At 39.1% G+C, this 14,911-nt stretch overlaps 1 long non-coding RNA gene across 1 annotated transcript in view; it reads right to left on the reverse strand.

The window, feature by feature from the left end:
- Nucleotides 1–6,273: 6,273 nt before the first annotated feature.
- The window catches only part of LOC137768570 (uncharacterized), a 30,886-nt gene continuing 22,248 nt past the window's right edge, over nucleotides 6,274–14,911 (reverse strand). The window contains exon 3 of the long non-coding RNA XR_011074766.1: nucleotides 6,274–6,337. This is a non-coding gene — a long non-coding RNA (uncharacterized lncRNA). The remainder of the gene's footprint in view (nucleotides 6,338–14,911) is intronic.

Below are 14,911 nucleotides of genomic sequence, written 5' to 3' on the forward strand. Positions count from 1 at the left end.
TCTTAATGGCGCCAAAGAATTAATGAAGTATGAGTGTTAGAGGCAAGGGAAAGAGGTATTGGTCAGGATGCAATGCTGAAATTTGAGATTTAATGGTAGGAGATTTATTGGTAGTAACAGTAAAGAGAGGAAAAGTTCATAACAATTGAAGGGGGTCAACTAAATGAGATATCAGAGGCACCAAGAATTATATGGATGTTGGAAGTCTTGGAGAATGGTTACAGAAGGGGTGGTGAAAAGTGGAAGTGACCCTGGGGTCAGTAGAAGGGATAGTGGGGCTTACAGTTTGATGCCATGTACTTGAAAGTATCTGAGATGTTGAGAGAGGAAATAAACGAAAAGCTGCACTATCCCAGGAGGATATTCACCTCACTTTTAGGCTCAGTGGAATGAAGACTGGCAGAGGAAAAACAGCCCCCCTCTTAAGAGCGCTGCAGGGGAAGCATCGTCCTCCAGGGGGCACTGGTTTTCACTTACAGCAAGTTCATGAACCCAACATTCAGAGAAGAGATGGAGGATAAAAGTACAAGGGATTCTGGCAATGAGGCTTGTTGACAGTGGTCTGTTGATAGTGTTTAATAACCAGGCCTCTGGGGAGCAGGGAGCGGGGAAGGTCTGATTTGCAGTGATTGCCAGTTTCTGTGGAGTAAATCCTCCCCACACCCCTCAGTCCAGCCTATTTCAAACTGCCCAACCTCCAGGGCCAAGATCAGGGTGAGTCAAGGGAGGCACTCGCTCACAATTTAATGCAGAGCCAAAAAACTCAGTAATCACGATGAATAAGATTTTAAGACGATATTTTTTAAAGAAATAAATTTATTAAACAAACGAATGTGATGATTTCATATAGGGATAACAACATTGAAAGAATAACGGGGTGGGGAGTGCCTCGGGGTGGGGGAGGGACTCCTTGGATGTGAGGAGGCCCCACATTTCATTATAAATTTTGAGTACTCTGCGAAAATCCTGAAAGAAGCCTTGTCTGCTGCTGCAGGCATCATCAGTTTGCTCAGAATCAGGGCTTTGAATCACCAGTAGAATCACAAGACTTTGTCGAGAAATGGGAGCACGCTCCGGAGAAACTCACGGACTTTTGTTAAGAGAAAAGGAAAGCCCATTGTCAAAACAATTCGCCAAGCTTGAACATTTATGAGAGTGAATGAGTCATAAATCATTGTACATTTTTTAATATTATTTCTGAGAAAGAAAGACATTTTCAATGCAATAAAAACCCACTACATGCACCATTAGGAGTGTATGTTTTTATGTGCATTCTTCCAGGGAGGACTTCCAAGCTTTCTTTTAGATTCTCAAATGGGTTTCTGACCCCGCCCCCCCCAAAAGTTAAGATTATCAGAGGGCAGCCTCCATAAAATATAAATCACAAATATATACACTATAAACCCATTGACTGCAGCATGTCTACACACACATGCAACTTGTTTCATATATGTATATATGAAACTTCTTGGGGGAAAATGTTTTCTGAAACTTGTGATTCGTTCTGATTATGAATGCAGAAAAATCCCCAGCAAGTTTTATAGGAAGTAAAAGTATAGTTGAGAAAAGGCTCTAATTCCATGCTAACCAAGCAAAGGGAATTGAGTTTTCTAAGAGAACATTTCTCGGTAAACCTAACAACTAAGTAAAGGGTTATGTGTATACCATCCCTTCTTTGACCCTTCTTCCCTTCTGCTGCCTGGATTGTGGATGTAATGCTGGAGCTCAAGCAGCCAGCTGGAATCATGAGACAGCATGGAAAAAGCCGCAGGATAGAAGGAGCCTAGATTCTTTTAATGGTGCCGCTGCCATATCAGGCCTGGAGTGCCTTCCTTCAATCTTCTTTTTCATGATAGAAAAATATAAACTTCCATCTTATTTATGCTACTGCTTGCCACAAACTCTGCACAGATGTTCCCACTTATGCATTGTAATCACCCCAAGAGGTAAGTATTGTTATACCAGTTTTATAGGTGAGGAAGCCAAGACCTACAGAGGCTGAGTAGGTGGCAGGTTGAGTTAGGCAGTCTGGCTCCAGAACCAGTGTTGTTACTCCGTGCCAGGCATTATTCCAAGCCTGTTAATTTAAGTAATCCCTACAGGAAACTTACAAGACAGTTACTATTATTCCCCCAATTTGTGAAAGAAGAAATTGAGGCACAGGAAAGTTAAAAGGTACCACAGATCATAGCGAGTAAGATGGAGCCAGGGTCTAAGGCAGGTATCTGACCCTGGGATTCATTGCTAACACTCTGCGATACAGCCTTTCTCAGAGGGCTGCTTTTGTCCAGTGAATAGGCATCAGTCATCTGGGTAAACCTGATTTAGGACCATGTGCCCAGAGTTGGCCTTGATTTAACTCTGGCATTGAAGAGGGATCAGCATTGTAGCATTGCCAATGCCCAAACTATATATAGACATTAATTTTAAAAAGGCAGAAACAAAAGCCAATATTTGCAAAAAATTCTCTTCAGTAGTCATTTAAAAAATCTCAAAGAGGGCTTCCCTGGTGGCGCAGTGGTTAAGAATCCGCCTGCCAATGCAGGGGACACGGGTTCGAGCCCTGGTCCGGGAAGATCCCACATGCCGCGGAGCAACTAAGCCTGTGTGCCACAACTACTGAGCCTGCGCTCTAGAGCCCACGAGCCACGACTACTGAGCCCGAGTGCCACAACTACTGAAGCCTGCGTGCCTAGAACCCGTGCTCTGCAACAAGAGAAGCAACCCAATGAGAAGCCTGCACACCTCAACAAAGAGTAGCCCCCACTCACCGCAACTAGAGAAAAGCCTGCGTGCAGCAACAGAGACCCAACGCAGCCAAATAAATAAATAAATAAATGAATTTATAAAAAAATAAAAAATAAAAAATCTCAAAGAGAGCTATCCTTGCAGCAAAGCTTAGAAAGATATTTACCCAAATCATAATCTGATTTAATGCCCCCATATACGAAAGTTGTATTTGTCTATTTTAAGAGTATCAGAACTTGTTTGAGAAGCGAACACTTATCTGATGTTCAGAAAAATAGCATATTGTATGTTCCTAGCCTGGAAATCCCTGGGCAACCAAAAGTCAAAGTAATTGTCAACATGTATTAGTCACAGTCTATTGGAGTTTGAGGGTGACTGCTCTTCATTTCCTGAGCTGAGAATAAATTGAGCCATAGACACAAGAATACAGAAATCAAATATCAGCTTTGTTTCTGACAAGCCTGAGTTGGAGAATAGGGTTTGAACTTTGCAGCCAGGATCCATCGTGTGCCCCATGTACCCGGATTCAACGTGTCCACCAGGGCCATGCAAAGCTGGACCACTGTGTCTCCCTTTCAGAGGTTAGTCATTTACCTGGTGGAAAATGCATGCAACCCAAAGACAGGCTTTCTTTCTCTGACATAGAGAGAGTGAGAGAGAGAGAGACAGGGAGAGAAGATCTGGAAAAGGCTGTCCCAAGTATGCACAATTCAAATTCAGGAAAAGTCCTAGATTCACCGAATAAGTCACTCCACCACCCTTAGGGAAGAGTAAGTGAAGGGGCAGGTGAAAGGGAATGAATGTTGTCCTCTAAAGAGTTGCCGGAGAGCAGACTGCCCTACTTTATGGGGGCAACGTGGAATCTAGAGACATACAACCGAGAGGTCCTGCTAAGATGACTCGAGTGAAAGGCAATGCACCAAGAGTTTTATATGACGAGGTGACAGGTAGTCTGACTCCAGAGGCCCCATACAGAAGCCCCACACTGCACGGGCAATTCCAGTGTGTGAAGAGCAGTCACCAAGGGCCATCTTGGATCAGGGGACCCATCTCATCAAAGGAGTGTCACGTGCGCGTCATTGTTCAATCACAAGTATGCGTCATTCTCTCCACCCTTAAAGTGGGTTCTAAAATGAAGGGGGGAGTGTGTGAAATCGCCTCCTCTGTGCAGCCTGTTTACATTCAGGTTTTATTAATTCAGCCTGTAGGTAGGCATTAGTGCTACCTTACAGGTGAGGTCTTTAAGGCTCAGAGGGGTTAAGTGACCTGCCCCAGACTATACAGAGCTAAAAAGAGGATGAGGCCAGGATTGAATATGTTAGAAATGCCCTTCTCTTTGCCTCTAATCTCACTGCCAAGGAGAAAATGATCTTCCAAGAGCTTGAACCAGGTTGAGTATAACATTAACTGATCTGTACCTTAAGATCTCTCAATAAGAGTGGTTATAAGATCTATAAATAAACAAGGATCATGGCCAGGGAGCTATGAATATGTGATGAGTTTAGAATTTTTTCCTTTTTCTGGCTCATCTAAGTGTTCAAAGCTGAAATCTCTTTCTCCTTCCTGTGAAATCTCATAACTATGTGATAGTCTTGAGTACCAGGTAGCAGAGATAATACATATCTGTCAGCCATACATCTCAACAATTGTTTCTTGTGGTAAAATTTTGTGGGCCTTGTGTTTCACAGTTACAGGTTCTTGATGGGCCAAGAAGGGTTCAGGGTGAGAAGCTCTGTGGAGCTGGAAGAGGTGATAGTGACAGGTGACAGTGGAGGATGCATACAGATACCACTTGCCAGAACTTGGGTGTGAGCAGTTCTCTGATTTTTCTTTATTTAAAAATATACACTTAGAGTAACATTAAAGTAACTAATGGTTTATTAATTTAATAAAGAGTTATACTTTTATAGGAAGAAGGAAGCACATGCATTGCCAGGATTTTTGCTAGAGATGGTTCATACATTATTCTCTTTAATCCTCGCAAGAACCAGCAAAAGTAGGCTGTAATCTCTCTTTCTCTCTCTCTTTTTGAGCTTTAGTACATGAAGATCCTTACACTCAAAAAGATTAACTAACCTAAGTACACAAGTCCAAAACCCAAACTCCTTTCAACATACAAGAATACATTCCAACAACTAATATTCTTAAAACACTATTGAGTTACAATGAGCAGTTCGCATACATTGTCCTCTTAAGTGTTTCCCAGACCCCTCTGAGCTACTTTTTGCTGTGCTCACTTTGCAGATGAAAAAGCCGAAGCTGAAAAAAGTTACTTCTTATAGCCAATAAACAGCAGAGTTGGAATTCAAATGCAGAATTCAAATGGCACACCATCTCAAACTCTGCCCAGGACACTGCCACTGAAATCTGAGACACATTCCTCCTCACCCACAGGAAGCCTTTCTATTTGCATAATGGCCTCACAGACAAAACAAAGCTTGCTGCCTAAAGACAGACTAGGGGGTTTGTGTGCTCAGACTTTGAAAACCTAAATCTAAAAGTGATGGCTAACACCATTATCTTTAAAACAAACAAACAAACAAAAACCCTTAGGTACAATTATGGATGGCAGCTCCAGAGTGCATTGTTAAAGGAAACCTTTGGCATCCATCCCTGTATAAGTCAGTGTTCTCCTAAGAACAGAACCAATAGGATGTATATATTTCTCTCCATAGATAGATAGATAGACAGATAGATATACATTCTTTGTCTCTCTCTCTCTATATATATATACACACACTCTCTGTTTCTCTCTATATACATAAATGTATAATAAATATATTACTATATATTATATATTATCTCCTTTAATCCTCACAAGAACCTGCAAAATTAGGCTATAATGTCTCTCTCTCTTTTTGATCTTTATCAGGATCCTTTAGCAAGATCAATAGAGAGAATTTATATATAGAGAGATCTCCTTTAACCCTCACAAGGATATCAATGTGTCTATATATCTACATGTATCTATCTAGATAGATGGGGGGTAGATTTATTATAAGGATAAATGTGATTATGTGATTATGGAGGCTGCATGGAAATCCCAAGATCTGCAGTCAGCAAGACGGAGACTCAGGAGAGCTGGGGGTGTAGGTTCCAGTCAGTGTACGAGACTGGCATCTCAGTGCCAGCAGTCAGGTAGGCAGAATTCCCCCTTACTCCGCTCTTTTTTCTATTCAGGTCTTTAACTGATTGGACCAGGCTCACCCGCATTGTGGAGGGCAATCTGCTTTCCTCAGTCGACCTATTCAAATGGAATCTCATCCAGAGACACCCTCACAGACACACCCAAACTAATGTTGACCACATGTCTGGGCACCCCGTGGCCTAGTCCAGTGAACACATAAAATTAACCATCACATTACCTAACCAATGACATTGGTGTTAAGAAAGATAACCGAGATCTTCCACCACATACACTTCATTGCTCTCTTATGAGAGGCAAGATAACTGGGCAAACATTATATTCGTAAAGTCTAGATGTTTGCACCAAGCCCATAACTTCTCTTTCTCTCCCACTCTTACTGTTTGTTCTCTTCACACGTCTCCTATATTAAGCTGCTCCATGATTCCACTTGGCAACACTTGTCTGTCAAACGAAAGAAAAATGCACAACAAAAAAACTGTGAGTTACGTTTTATTTGGGGTCCTTACTGAGGAGTATAGCCCAGAGACAGCCTCTCAGATAGCCCTGAGGAACAGCTTGGAAGAGATAAGGGAGGAGCCAAGATAAATATGAATTTTTTTTTTTTTTTTTTTTTTTTGCTGGAAAAAACATGTAGCCAAACATCAAAAATGCTACTGCTCATCGCAAAGAACAGACATCTCAAGTTAAGGATTTTAGTGCTTTTTTATGTATGGGAAGACGTAAGAATCTGAAATTTTTCCTTAGATATGCATCTTAACCATCATTTGAAATTTGAAATTTGAAAGTTTTGAAATTTTTGAAATTTGAAAATTTTCCTTAGATATGCATCTTAACTATCTAAGGGCCGGTATATCCAAAGCACAAAATGCTTCCTGTTTTTCTTCATCCTGAATTCCTCTCAGGGCAACTACAGTGGCTAATGGCTTGAACCTTGTAGAACTGGAATTGCAGACAACATTTTTTTTCTTTACATGTCCAACTGAAAATAAGTTGCACTGACAACAGAAGTTAGCAAAGTATGGAAGTGCAAGGGGCTGGGACGCAGAAGGCTTGAGTTTGGATTCCAGCTTTGCATCTTACTAACTAACATAAGATTGAACTATATAAATGTATAAATATTCAGCTTCTTAAAATACAGAAAATGTCAAGTTCATGTGGTTTAATGTAGTAATGATAGAGTAAGGGGGTGATACTTATTATCTCATGTAGCTCTCACAAAGCTATTGTGAAATAGGTTTCTCATCACCTGCATTTTACTGATGAAGAGAAAGCTTCAGAGGGTTTGAGCAAGGCCACAAAGCTATTGTGTGACTGAACTGAGATTCTAACCAGGTCTCCCTGTTTCCAGAGCCAACACTCTTCTAGGCTTCACTTCCCATTTATAATGTGAGTCACGTAAGCATTCTAGGTCTCAGGCATCATCTCTTCTATTTATCCTATGCAAGAAGAAACTCGGGGTTTTCTTTTTTCCACCAGTATTAACAAAGGAGTAAAACCATAAAAATTGACAGAATTCATAAGTAATGGAATAAAGATTAAAGAAAAGTCAGGCAGACAACTAAAGAATAAAAATAAAGAGTAAAGTCTAGCTACATGCAATAAGCATAGGGTATTACTCGTGAAAGTAAAATGATTAATATAAACGTGGGATGCCTTCTGTACTCAAAGAGTCATTAAGTTATAGTATTTCTCAGTGAAAAGAAGTGTCCCTTTATCAATGACTACAGGATATAAATTGTTATAAACAACACAGAGAAATAATGGATTCCTTTCTAGATTGTTATTTAGCTCTGCGTTTTACTCAGATTGCATGCTTTCTTGTCTATGTAGGAAATGGGGCTAAGGACAAAGCTTCCCCCTCTCACTCTCTTGAAGAAGGAATTTTGCAAAGCAATGGGTGTAACATAGACCCTCAGCCTCAATGGGGGACAGTATCCTTCCTGGAATGCAAGGCTTACATGATCCCAATGAAGGCCTGCCTCTGCCTAGGCCAGTCTATGTGGCCTTCCACTTGGGCTTGGCACTAACACTTCCCAATCCCTTGTCTGCCACAGCTGAGACAAAGCACCATAAAAAAATATATGTACTCCTCCCTTTGTACCCCTAGACCCTCTTCCAGGGCTGCCCAACGTGGCAGCTGCACTAAGCAGATGATACTTGATACACATATTGGCAAGGGGGTCTAGGGGTTGTGGCTGTCATAAGTACTAGAGGTAGGACCCAGGAAGGCAGGCAAGCGTTCCCAAAGATGGGGGAAATGAGAGACATGGAAAAACATTTTTTTTTTTCACAGTAAGAAACACCATGATCAGCCTGTGAAGGCCGCTTTTGCCTGACATGCCTTCCTAACCCCAGGCAACTCTCTGGAGGGAAAGGGCAGAGAGCCATTCATGGGTCTCAAACCACATAAAATGGAATCTGCTTTCCATCCTGGATCAATTCCTAACATCCAGGATCAATTGTCTATAGGTGGGAGATAGTTATTCTTTAGGTGAAAAAACAGAGTAATCATTAATAATATCTATTTTTAAATAAGATTCTATTTGTCGCCTGCCTGGAAACCAGAAGCAAGAGAAACACAGCTTTGACAGGGAGTCGTTCTCATGGAACTTAGACTTGAACTTCTTGGATGTTCTTATTCTTTTTCCATTTCTCTCATGCATCTGCTCACTCTGTAATGCAATAAGGAAACCACCACAGGGGTTAAAAATACAGCAAAACAACAGAAGTGTGCAAAGTGGCAGGCTTACGTCAAGCTAAATTAAACCAAACCAAGTCAAGTTAATGCAGTTCAACCAATGTGTGTTGAACGGTGCACCAACCACCTGCTTAAAGCAAATGTACAGAACTAACTGTGAGATGGCGGGGCAAGGGCAGTAGGGATGCACAAGAGGGGGGATGGGAAAGTTTTCACAGAGGGGGTCCTATCTGTACTAGGTAAGTTGGGCAACATGATACAGAGGGTTTGGAAAGGGCATTCTAAGAAGTGGTTACCTTGACATGAAAGAAGATGCTGAGTCCAGGAAATGGCAAGTATCTTGGCATCAGTGGTCAGGAAGGCATTGGGGAAAGAGAAGGGACAGAGAATGTGGCCAGAAAGGTAGACTGGTCCAGACTGCATAGGTCTTGAGTGCCAAGCAAAGGAGCTTTAACTTCGTCTTGTGGGTGTGCACTATTATGGGAATTGTCTCAGAAAATCAGAGTGTGTACATTGCTAAGCAGTGATTAAACTGCTATCAGCAATGCTGCCTTGAGGAAACAACCATGGAATTTTCACCAAGGAATTGGATGGTTCTGTTTACTCAGCACTGATTGGTGTGAGTGGACATACCATTGGTTATTATAAGTGTCACTCTTTTGTTTGAATGTTAGGGTTATTTCTTTGTTAACGTCTCTCAATGTTTTCTTAGTAGCTAACAATTTATAAAATTCTTGCCTAACTTAGCTATGCCAAGGGAATTCAAAAGAAAGTATATTTTTGTTCTTTATTGGCTGGAATCGTAAACTGTACTCAGGGAAATCTGGACATGGTGGTGACAAAGACATTAAATATTAGAACTCACGGAGGAAGGAGAAACTTTGGGGACTGAATCAGGCTGCTTGGTCAGTGTCTCCTCCCTACCTAGAGTTTTCATTCATTCATTCATTCACTAAATAATATTTATAAATATATTTCTTTTTATAACGTGTATTATTTATACATATAATACATATTCAAAATACAAAATTTATTTAAAATATTTATATACTAGGCATCCTCTTCTCCACAAAAATTTTGTGGTCCTCTGTTTTCTTTTAATGAGAATCACACTGAGAACTGAAACCATCTATAACACACAGCTACTGTCTATGTCTACATTAACATGAATTTACTTTATTCATCAGCCTACTCTTCCAGGAGATTCTTGCCCAGGAAAATTAAAATTGAAGATAACATTATTGCTCATGTCAGGACAATAAAAGACCCATCAACTCTTAATTAATACACAACATTAAATGACAGTTTATACCCTGAAAATCTTTAAATCCTATCCTCAAAATCTTTACCTTCCTGGATCCACCAATTCTAGTCTATTACATCCTGATTCTTCCCCAATTCTAATCAAGCTCCACCTCTGCCCCCTCCTCCTTCAAAAGACCAGACTTCAAAAGTCTCAATAAGGGACTTCCCTGGTGGTCCAGTGGTTAAGAATCAGTCTTGCAATGCAGGGGATGCCGGTTCGAACTAAGATCCCACATGCCATGGGGCAACTAAGCCTGCGCACCACAACTAGAGAGCCCATGTGCCACAACTACAGAGCCCACGTGCTCTGGAGCCAGCACGACAACTAGAGCCAAAATGAAAGATCCCACATGCCGCAATTAAGACCCGACGCAGCCAAAAAATAAACAAATAAATATATTTTTTAAAAAGTCTCAATAAATATTCCAACTGTGCCCATCCCCCCTGAGATGCTAATGAGACTCCATAGAGGCGGCATTCTCCCTTACCTCGGTCAGGTCAGCATCCTCTTATCAGCAGGTTGTTTTGGTCTTATTTTGGGGACCTAGCATTCCAAAGAAGCCTTTCTCTTAAATTAGTAGAAATATGAAGGTGTGAGCTGGAAAAGTGTATGTGGGAAAAGGTTTTAAGCGATTGAACTGATTGATGTGCAGCCTTGCCTAGAAATCAGATCGCAATAGTAGGAAGAATCAGATGACTAGGTAAAAAAAAAGAATTTGAGAGATGCATGGAAATTGTTAGCAACAAATGAGAAGAAGCAAAATGAGTGTAGGAAGTTAGATCCTTTTGGAAAATGATTAGACAACTTCATCTTTTACTAAACAAATATTGTGATTATTATCTAATTATTAAGAATAAACTGTGGACTAGGCCATAAACTTGGATTGTTTTGAGAATAATCTAAATATTATAGCAGTATTAAAAAGTAGAGAAATGGAATTTGTTTTGTTATTGGGCTTTTGTAATATGGTACCACAAAAGCAAATATTTAGACTGGTCAGTTTAATACTTTCAGTGGAAATAAGCTTTTATTGTTTGTAAATTAGCACAACATTTTCATCTCAATCTGCCAGAGGTTTAACACATAATGTGTAAGTACATGTTTTTGCAAATTTATAAAAATATAAATTTTGTCATGCATAAACAAGTGCATTCTCATAAATATGATCTGAAAATTTTTAGTGTTGTGGAAACATGTAAGTATAAATTTAGTTTAAAAATTTTAGTACAAGATGGAGTGTTCTTCAGTTGTAATTTAACTTTGTATTTATCCCAACACGTTCACAGAATAATTGTAATAAAGTTTATGTGGAACTGAGGAAACAGGAAAAATTACTTGTAAATTGAAAATCCACTTTGCTTTTAGATTTGTGAATCAAGAAATTGCTTTTTGGACAACTTCAAATTTAAATTTCCTCATAAATGTGTCAACTTTGACATGACCCAGTTGTAACATTTTTTCAAGATAGTTTCTTTACAGGTGAATCATTTGAATTTATAATAGCCAATGATATGATGCTGTCAAGAGGATTGAACTTCTCCTAGTTGAAGGTTGATACATCTCGATTGTGGCAAAATCAATCAATCAATCAATCAATCAATAAACAAACAATCCTTTTATATTTTGATGAATTCACATGTGGATGCTTTCTTCCAAAGTATTGATAGAATCCTCTCAGTCCTGCACTGAAAGAGGAGAGCCTGGCTGATTCATGTAGTATTATTTGTTCAATAAAGTGGGTTGATGTTATTAGACAATAAAAGGGTTAAAACGTGGCTGGTATGTGCAAGATGTTTTTAGGGGGTTCATGAGGCCAAAACTATTTCATAGTACTTCTAAGACAGCATTTTCCTTTTTGACTGTCATTCTCTTACAAGCATACAGTGGAGTTTCCAGAGGCTACATGGCATGCAATATTGCAACAGAGTTAAATGCAGAAGATATGAGAATTTGGCTGTCTTCTCTTAAACCACACATTAAAGAGTTCGTAAAAATGCAAAATAATGCCAGTCTTCTCACTCAATTTTTGTATTTGAAAATAGTCATTTTTGCCTAAAAATATGTTATTTGTATAATATGTAATGGTTTTATTATTATTTTTTAATGAACTAATACATCAAGATTTCTTAATTTTCTCAGTTTTAATTTCTAACATAGCAAATATTAGTTAATATAGCACACATTAAACTAAAGCCCTTCAGGGTCCTCAATAATTTTTAAGCGTATAAAGGGGTCCTGAAACCAAAAAGTTTGGGAACTACAGCCACAAAGTTCTACTACTGTTCCCCATTCAATGAGGAATCATTTCCGGCATCCCACACAGTTGGCCACCCAACCCAAGAAAAGATGATGAGTTCAGAAGTTTGGGAGGTAGCTTGCCAGTTTGTCGGACAATCATAACGTCATAATGTCTCTATTTTGTGCCCCATTGAACTCCTGGAAACATCTTCTTTTTGGCCTTAGTGCTTGCGGTCATGAAAGTTTCATATTGTATGATAGTTCTTCAATTTCTGAAGACAGTATCATCTCTTGTGCAGTTTATTCTCCAAGCATACTATTCCTATTTCTTTTGTGTATTCTCTGTCTGACATGATTTCTAACCTTCTCATCAGCACACTTCAGTTTTTCATGGTCTCAGCACACATAGGAAGAAAAGAGAATTTCTCTGAAGCGGGATCTTACCAGAGCCAAGTGTAATGAGGCAATAGCGTTCTTGATTGGTCATTCTATTTTTTTATACTATTATTTTTCTTACTGAATTGCTGGTAGCCAATCCTTATCTCTTTTTATTATGAATTTCTCCAAGAATTAGGTCCCTCCATCTCTCCTATTCTGTGTTTGCACAATAGAGTCTTTAAACCCTAACCCTGATTCAAACATCATTGTGTTGGGTTTGGTCCCAAATTTTAGCATAGCACATTTTTTACCTTCCCTTAGATGAAAAATGGCAAAACTTTATTCCATTATTAATCTTCTTCCATTCTTGGAATAAGGAATTGGAATATGACATTTTAAAGCAAGTAAACTAGCAAAAAACTGATGTTGTATTAGAAATAGAATAGTTAAATAATACTGATAATTATGACCTACCTATTCAGTGTCCGTGGAAAGGGTAAAAACTGGAGTGGGGAGCGGTTTCACATCTTTTTAGGATTTCCCGAAATAATCTTATCTTTTAGGCAAATTGCCTGAAATGACTGTACCAGGAAAAAGTCCGTTACTGGCTTTTATCTCCAAAGAGAATGTTAAACAAATCATCTTACTTCACCCTCCTTCCTAGATCTAATTTTAAGCACTGAATGTACTGTGTATTTATAGTTATCTTGACCCCCAGATGAATTTGTCTAACAGGAATTATTAAATTAACCTTTGAATCTCATTGGCTTTGTTGTGGGGCAAGTGGAAGTTATTTGGCACTCACCTGTCAAAGGCAAAGTGTACAAACCCTTCAGAGTGTCTCGCAAGGGCCAGGTAGGAGAGCATAACCCTGTCTGTTCCATTCAGATGACTTTAATAACTCAACTTAATAACTCAAGCTTTTAAGTTGAAAATCCGAAATCAATATCTATAGTATCAACTTAAAGAAAAATGCACAACATGAGAGTTGTGAGTTTAAGTTTTATTCAGGGACTTACTGAGGACTATAGCCCAGGAGACAGCTTCTAGTAGCTCTGAGGGAACTGCTTCAAAGAGGCAGGGGAGAAGTCAGTTTATATATGAATTTTTTTGGCTAGGAAATACATGCAGTCAAGTATACATCTTGGTAAAAGATGACTGCTAATCACAAAGAACAGATATCTCAAGTTAAGGATTTTAGTGCTTTTCTATGTATAGGAAGATGCAAGAATCTGCGGTCATTGAAATTCTTCCTGAGATACATCCAAATAAGGGCCTGTTTATCCAAAGCACAGGGACCCTCATCCAGTGTTTCTTCCTCTCAGGGTGCACTGTCTGGAAATTGCAGTGGGTTACAATTTAACCCTTGTAGAACTGGTGGGTTAAAGCTGGCATGTTTTAACTGGTGGGTTAAAACAACACTCTTTGTTTGTTTTTTTTTTTGTTCACAATAGTAACATTCAATATAACTTTTAACAAAGGCTAGCTAGTGTGCTATACTCTTCACATTTGGATAAATTGCTCTGAAGAATAATCTCAAATTAAAACTAATGTTGGTAAATTTCAGTGACCATGAAACCTTTTTTAAAAGTTGCATTGAGGGCCTTCCCTGGTGGTCCAGTGGTTAAGAATCCACCTTCCAATGCAGGGACACGGGTTCAATCTCTGGTGGGGGAACTAAGATCCCACATGCCCCAGGGCAACTAAGCCTGTGTGCCGCAACTAGAGAGAAGCCTGTGGCTGCAACGAGGATCCCGCCTGCCGCAGCTAAGACCCAATGCAGCCAAAAAAAAAAAAAAAGAAAAACTTGCATTGAGACTGTGTAGGTTAAAAATGTATACTTTAAATCCTAAAGCTACCACTAAAAAATAAAACAAAGAGTTTTAACTAATAGTCTCACAAAAGAGATAGACTGAAATCATAAAAGATACTCAGTTCATCTAAAAGATGCAGAAAAAGAAGAAAGAGAACAAAGAACAGCTGAGACAAATAGACAATAAATAGCAATGTAACAGATTTAAACCTAACTACCTCAATAATCACATTAAATGAAAATGGTCTAAACACCCCTATTAAAAGGCAAAGATCATCAGATTGGATAAAAAGCACAATACAGCTATATGCTGTTTATAAGAAGCATTTTAATTATAAGGAAGCAATTAGGTGAAAAGAAAAAGGGTGAGAATTATATTCCATGCTAACACTAATCAAAAGAAAGCTTGAGGGACTATATTAACATCAAACAAACTTACCTTCAGAGCAGATGATATTTCATGGATAAAGAAGGTTATTTCATAATGATAAAGAGGTCAATTAATCAGGAAGGTATAACAACACTGAACTTTTATGTACCCAATAATAGACCTTTAAAATATGTGCAGCAAAAACTGATAGA

The sequence above is a fragment of the Eschrichtius robustus genome, chromosome 8 (assembly GCF_028021215.1).
Source record: "Eschrichtius robustus isolate mEscRob2 chromosome 8, mEscRob2.pri, whole genome shotgun sequence".
NCBI classification, from domain to species: Eukaryota; Metazoa; Chordata; class Mammalia; order Artiodactyla; family Eschrichtiidae; genus Eschrichtius; species Eschrichtius robustus.